Source organism: Macaca mulatta, chromosome 8 (genome assembly GCF_049350105.2).
Source record: "Macaca mulatta isolate MMU2019108-1 chromosome 8, T2T-MMU8v2.0, whole genome shotgun sequence".
NCBI lineage: Eukaryota > Metazoa > Chordata > Mammalia > Primates > Cercopithecidae > Macaca > Macaca mulatta.
This window is the reverse complement of record NC_133413.1, coordinates 43,049,848-43,056,927: the sequence shown is the minus strand read 5'-3', so window position 1 is coordinate 43,056,927 and position 7,080 is coordinate 43,049,848. Positions and strand designations below refer to the sequence as shown.

General features: G+C 41.4%; 1 long non-coding RNA gene across 1 annotated transcript; it reads right to left on the bottom strand.

Annotated features, from left to right (window-relative positions):
• Positions 1 to 733: 733 nt before the first annotated feature.
• Positions 734 to 5,260, bottom strand: LOC144330780 (uncharacterized). The gene is made up of 2 exons (XR_013397258.1): positions 5,023 to 5,260; positions 734 to 1,837 (listed from the first exon to the last, which is right to left on the bottom strand). It is a non-coding gene; the product is annotated as an uncharacterized LOC144330780 (long non-coding RNA).
• Positions 5,261 to 7,080: the final 1,820 nt, after the last annotated feature.

The following is a 7,080-nucleotide window of genomic DNA, read 5'->3' as shown; positions in this document are numbered from 1 at the left end:
GATTTTGGGCTGAGACGATGGGGTTTTCTAAATATACAATCATGTCATCTGCAAACAGGGACAATTTGACTTCTTCTTTTCCTAACTGAATACCCTTGATTTCTTTCTCTTGCCTGATTGCCCTAGCCAGAACTTCCAATACTGTGTTGAATAGGAGTGGTGAGAGAGGGCATCCCTGTCTTGTGCCAGTTTTCAAAGGGAATGCTTCCAGTTTTGCCCATTCCGTTTGATATTGACTGTGGGTTTGTCATAAATAGCTCTTATTATTTTGAGATACGTTCTATCAATACTGAATTTATTGAGAATTTTTAACATGAAGGGCTGTTGAATTTTGTCAAAGGTCTTTTCTGCATCTATTGAGATAATCATGTGGTTTTTGTTTTTGGTTCTGTTTATATGCTGGATTACGTTTATTGATTTGCATATGTTGAACCAGCCTTGCATCCCAGGGATGAAGCCAACTTGATCATGGTGGATAAGCTTTTTGATGTGCTGCTGGATTTGGTTTGCCAGTATTTTGTTGAGGACTTTTGCATCGATGTTCATCAGGGACATTGGTCTAAAATTCTCTTTTTTTGGTTGTATCTCTGTCAGGCTTTGGTATCAGGATGATGTTGGCCTCGTAAAATGAGTTAGGGAGTATCCTGGCCCGCGGGATAGTCGAAGCAGGCCCTGGAGGAGGGGGTGGGAATTTGGGGAACAAGAGATACGAGAAATGGAGACAAGACAGTGCTCTGATCAAGTCTCTTTTAATGGCGGTAATGCAGTGCCTTATATACACTTGGAGGGAAAGGGGTTGGGCCAAGGCGAAAATGATCTCATCGCAGAGGGCGTGACCAAGTAGGTATTGGTTTCTCTGGTAGAACGTCATGTTGCACCTGCGCTGTCAGGTAGTAATTTTCGCGGGCGCGGGAAAAATGGGTGAAGAAGAAGCAGGAAGAGCGCCATCTTTTATGAGGTATTAATACAGGGAAAAAAGGCAAAGATAGGGAGAAGGTAGAAGGTGGAAATGAATAGAGCTCAGGCGTTTTTAATAGTCAGTTATTATTCGCTATGGCCGGGGCGTGCAGCTCCGGACAGGTCCCCCTTTTAATTATTTTATGATGAGAAAACGACCCCTCGGGAACTGCGCCTGTCTTAGGTTGGGTCAACTCATCCCCACCTTCTAGGCCCGTCATGGGATAAGGCAGCAGCAAGGGCGGCCCTCCTGTCTTAGGCTCCGATGGAGATAGTGTCCTCTTACCCGTCATTGACTGTCCAGTTCAGCACACAGGGGAGGTGGTCTTATTAAGGCAAATAAGACTCACCATTTTCAGTCATCTCAAGGCGATGATAATGGACCTGTATAGGTTTGGCCTGGAAGGCCTCAATTTGTTGTCTGACGAATGCCATAAGCTTATTAAAGATTATAGGCCCGAGAGTGAGAAAGAGTAGAAGAGTAAGTAAAGGACCAAGAAATGGCAGGAGATAGGGGAGAAGTCCATCGAGTCCAGTCCACAAGGGATTAGCGACCAGACCTTTTCTGCGCTCTTCTAGTTCTTCCTGTAAAGTCTTTATCTTATCTCTGACGATTCCGGATTTGTTGGCGTAAAAACAGCACTTTTCATTTCCATGACTGGTCTGGCATTAGGTAAGCTGTCTTGCCCAAGCAAGTCACCTGGGTGATTCTGTCTGACGGAGGTTCAGATACCTGTCCCCCTCTGCAATCACAAGGCTGGCCGTATTGTTTTCGTAATAATTCTCTTGCCTTACGAGGGTCACCAAAACCTGCATAGACTGTCACTATGTTATATAGAGCGATTATTCTCCAAAGGAATCTCATGTTAGGCTTCATTTTCTGAAAAACAAAAAGGAAAGAACTTCTCAGGGAGATTTATCTTCCCTGGACTGACAATGGTTATGATTTATTTGTCTTACCAATCTTTCAGGCAGCCATCTGGCTGCATCATTTTTTTGTGAGAAGATGCATACTGAGCCTCTTCCCCAAATTAAAACTGGATCGGGGCCATGCCATGAATTATCAAGTGGATCTTTCCATTTTACCATTGCAAACTGTTTTTGAGATTCAGGATGCCAGAAACGATCGGCAGCCGATTTTCCATGACTGTCCAAATTTAAAAAATTAAGGATAAACAGGGCATGATTGAGCATGTTTCTAGGGGTACCCTTCACGGGGTACCAACTCCCCCCTTTTAATTTTGTGATAACAGTTTTTAAAGACAGATGAGCTCTTTCTACTATACCTTGTCCTTGGGGATTGTAGGGAATACCTGTGGTATGTTTAATTTGTAGGGTATTACAGAATTGTAAAAAGGTTTTGGCTATATAACCGGGGCCATTGTCTGTTTTGATTTGTTTGGGTATTCCTAAAATAGAAAAGCAGTGCAATAAATGAGCTATGACATGTTTGGTGGCCTCTCCTGTTTGGAGAGTTGCACTGACGAATCCACTATAGGTGTCTATGCATACATGGATATATTTTAGCTGACCGAATTCTAAGTGGTGAGTAACGTCCATTTGCCAAATTTCGTTGGGGATGAGTCCTCGGGGGTTAACTCCTAGATAGGGAACAGGCAAATACGTTATGCAGTTGGCGCATTGTTTAACTATTTGTCGAGCTTGTTCTCTGGTAAGTTTAAACATGAGTCTTAAGGTTTGGGCGTTTAAATGATGCAAGGCATGTGCTTTTTGTGCTTGTTGCAAATTGTCTGTAGTGACTGTGGCTATGATTTTTGTTGCCGCGTCAGCTGTTGCGTTACCTTGTGTTAAAGGTCCCAGTAATCCTGAATGTGCTCTAATATGCCCAAGAAAAAAGGGAGTAGTCCTTTTTCGAATAAGTTGTTGACATTGTAAAAATAGGTCAGCTGTGTCTGAAATATGTTTAATTTGAGGCACGGTCTCTAAGAGGGGTATTGAATGAGCCAGGTAGGTGCTGTCTGTGTAAATGTTAAGTGGCTGACAAGGAAAAGCTGATAGTGCTGCAATTATAGCTTGCAATTCGACCAGCTGAGCCGATGTATAAGTGGTCTGGAATTTAACGACTACATTATTATAAGTGTAAGCAGCAAGTCCTGTGGAAGATCCATCAGTGAAAATTAATAATGCGTCATTGAGAGGTTCTTTGCTGGTAATATGGGGAAACACAAACGCATGAAGTTTACAAAATTGAATAAGTTTGTTAGGTGGGTAATGGTTGTCAATTGAGCCAGTATAAGAAGCGCAAGCAATTGGCCAGGCTTCCGTATTTTGTAATAGCCAATGAATGTGTGATTGAGTGTAGGGCTGTATAATGGTAGAGGGTTCTATTCCAAAGTATTTTCTACTGTTTTCTCTTCCCAAGATAATTAGATCAGCTATGGCATCATAATAAGGCAACAAAACCTTTTTAGGGGAGGAGGGCAGGTGTACCCACATAATGGGATTGTTCTGCCAAAATAGGCCAGTAGGGGTTATTGTTGTGTTAAAAATAAGGAATATTAATGGCTGAGAATAGTCAATACTGGTAACAAATTGTGTTGCAATGGCATGTTCTACCTGTTGGAGTGCCATTAATGCTTCTTTAGTAATGGACCTGGGAGATTTTGGATTAGAGTCTCCTTTTAATATATCGAAAAGAGGTTTTAACTCTCCTGTAGTGAGTTTTAAGTACGGCCGAAGCCAATTTATGTCTCCCAGTAATTTTTGGAAATCATTTAAAGTTTTTAAATGATCACGACGTATAACGGCCTTTTGATTAATGATTTTGGGTCCATTAATTTGAAAACCAAGATAGGTGTATGGATCTTGTAATTGTACCTTTTCTGGGGCTATTTGTAGTCCAGCTGCTGCTAACTCTTGTTTGAGTTGAGCAAAGCACTGTAAGACTTGTTCGCCAATTTCTCCTGCTATTAAAATATCATCCATATAATGTATAATATACATTTGTGCCCACGTTTTTCTGACTGGCTCTATAGCAGCAGCTACATATTTTTGACACAAGGTAGGACTATTAGCCATACCCTGAGGTAAGACTTTCCATTGATAGCATTTCATTGGTTGTTTAAAATTTGTAGATGGAAGACTAAAGGCAAATCTTTTTTGGTCAGCAGGATGAAGGGGAATTGTACAAAAGCAATCTTTAAGGTCAATAATGATTTTAAAATATTTTTGAGGAATCGCAACCGGTGAAGGTAATCCTGGTTGTAAGGCACCCATAAGGATCATAGTGATATTTACTGCTCTTAAATCTTGTAAACGCAAAGCATGCCTACAAGACCAAAAACCTCATCACCTGGGTACATGGTAGATAAGTAAATAATGGTCTGCACCCCAGACGCAGCAAATCAGAAACTTGGAGGGCAGAGCTCTGCAAGCTGTGATTGAACAAGCCTCCCAAGTGAGTTTCATGCACACTGAAGGCTGAAACTCAATGAGAACCATTGTTTTAACCAATTAAAATACAATCTTCAGGTGGTTCATATACACTGCCAAAATTGAGAAAGCTTGAGAATCACTGAATAGTAATAATTATTTTCAGATGGTACTCGACAAATTTACAAAAACTGCAAACATGCAAGACCCGCCCAGCCATCCGCACATCCACTGGGATCCACTCCCACGATTACCCTCGAGGGAAATGAGACCCTCCTCCGTATCTTGCGGAGGCTTTGCAAGGTTAGAACAGGAGCTCACCTTTAAAATATGCTCTGTCTGAGCAACCGCAGCCATGACTTGCGGATCGACCTCCTTCCTATCTATTAAATCTCTAATGAGGTTCCAATAAGAGAAAACGGTCACAGGAATTTTTTCTGGCCCAAAAGTATTATAATAGTCCTGAAGACAATCCCCTACTCTACGCCATATTTTGATATCAATAGTTCCTTCCTGTGGGAACCAAGGGCAAATATCTTTTACAAAATCAAAAAATTTAAACAAGTCATTACCTTTAACCTTTACTCCTCGTATCTTTAAAGCCTCTTTTAATTGTCCTACATATATTTGATGCTGACTTAATTCTTGTCCCATTTCGGACGCCTCACTTACCTTCGATCCTGACGCGGCAGGTTCCCGCGGTGATCAGTTTAATTCCTTTTGTCTTTGTTAGCGGTCGACCATCCTTTGGCGTCCTCTTCCTCACAGAGTCCCTCTTTCCAGGTCGCTGTTCGGGCGCCACGTATCCCGGCCCGCGGGATAGTCGAAGCAGGCCCTGGAGGAGGGGGTGGGAATTTGGGGAACAAGAGATACGAGAAATGGAGACAAGACAGTGCTCTGATCAAGTCTCTTTTAATGGCGGTAATGCAGTGTCTTATATACACTTGGAGGGAAAGGGGTTGGGCCAAGGCGAAAATGATCTCATCGCAGAGGGCGTGACCAAGTAGGTATTGGTTTCTCTGGTAGAACGTCATGTTGCACCTGCGCTGTCAGGTAGTAATTTTCGCGGGCACGGGAAAAATGGGTGAAGAAGAAGCAGGAAGAGCGCCATCTTTTATGAGGTATTAATACAGGGAAAAAAGGCAAAGATAGGGAGAAGGTAGAAGGTGGAAATGAATAGAGCTCAGGCGTTTTTAATCATCAGTTATTATTCGCTATGGCCGGGGCGTGCAGCTCCGGACAAGGGAGGATTCCCTCTTTTTCTATTGATTGGAATAGTTTCAGAAGGAATGGTACCAACTCCTCCTTGTACCGCTGGTAGAATTTGGCTGTGAATCCGTCTGGTCCTGGACTTTTTTTGGTTGGTAGGCTATTAATTATTGCCTCAATTTCAGATCCTGCTATTGGTCTATTCAGGGATTCAACTTCTTCCTGGGTTAGTCTTGGGAGAGTGTAAGTGTCCAGGAAATTATCCATTTCTCCTAGGTTTTCTAGTTTATTTGTGTAGAGGTGTTTATAGTATTCTCTGATGGTAGTTTGTATTTCTGTGGGGTCGGTGGTGATATCCCCTTTATCATTTTTTATTGCATCTATTTGATCCTTCTCTCTTTTCTTCTTTATTCGTCTTGCTAGTGGTCTATCAATTTTGTTGATCTTTTCAAAAAACCAGCTCCTGGATTCATTGATTTTTTGGAGGGTTTTTTGTATCTCTATCTCCTTCAGTTCTGCTCTGATCTTAGTTATTTCTTGCCTTCTGCTAGTTTTTGAATGTGTTTGCTCTTGTTTCTCTAGTTCTTTTAATTGTGATGTTAGGGTGTCAATTTTAGATCTTTCCTGCTTTCTTTTGTGGGCATTTAGTGCTATAAATTTCCCTCTACACACTGCTTTAAATGTGTCCCAGAGATTCTGGTATGTTGTATCTTTGTTCTCATTGGTTTCAAAGAACATCTTTATTTCTGCCTTCATTTTGTTTTGCACCCAGTAGTCATTCAGGAGCAGGCTGTTCAGTTTCCATGTAGTTGAGTGGTTTTGATTGAGTTTCTCTGTCCTTAGTTCTAGTTTAATTGCACTGTGGTCTGAGAGACAGTTTGTGATAATTTCTGTTCTTTTATATTTGCTGAGGAGTGCTTTACTTCCAACTATGTGGTCAATTTTGGAAGAAGTGCGATGTGGTGCTGAGAACAATGTATATTCTGTTGATTTGGGGTGGAGAGTTCTGTAGATGTCTATTAGGTCCGCTTAGTGCAGAGCTGAGTTCAATTCCTGGAAACCCTTGTTAACTTTCTGTCTCATTGATCTGTCTAATGTTGGCAGTGGGGTGTTAAAGTCTCCCATTATTATTGTATAGGAGTCTAAGTCTCTTTGTAAGTCTCTAAGGACTTGCTTTATGAATCTGGGTGCTCCTGTATTGGGTGCATATATATTTAGGATAGTTAGCTCTTCCTGTTGAATTGATCCCTTTACCATTATGTAACGGCTTTCTTTATCTCTTTTGATCTTTGATGGTTTAAAGTCTGTTTTATCAGAGACTAGGATTGCAGCCCCTGCTTTTTTTTTTTTTTTTCCATTTGCTTGGTAGATCTTCCTCCATCCCTTTATTTTGAGACTATGTGTGTCTCTGTATGTAAGATGGGTCTCCTGAATACAGCAAACTGATGGGTCTTGACTCTTTATTCAATTTGCTAGTCTGTGTCTTTTAATTGGACCATTTAGTCCATTTACATTTAAGGT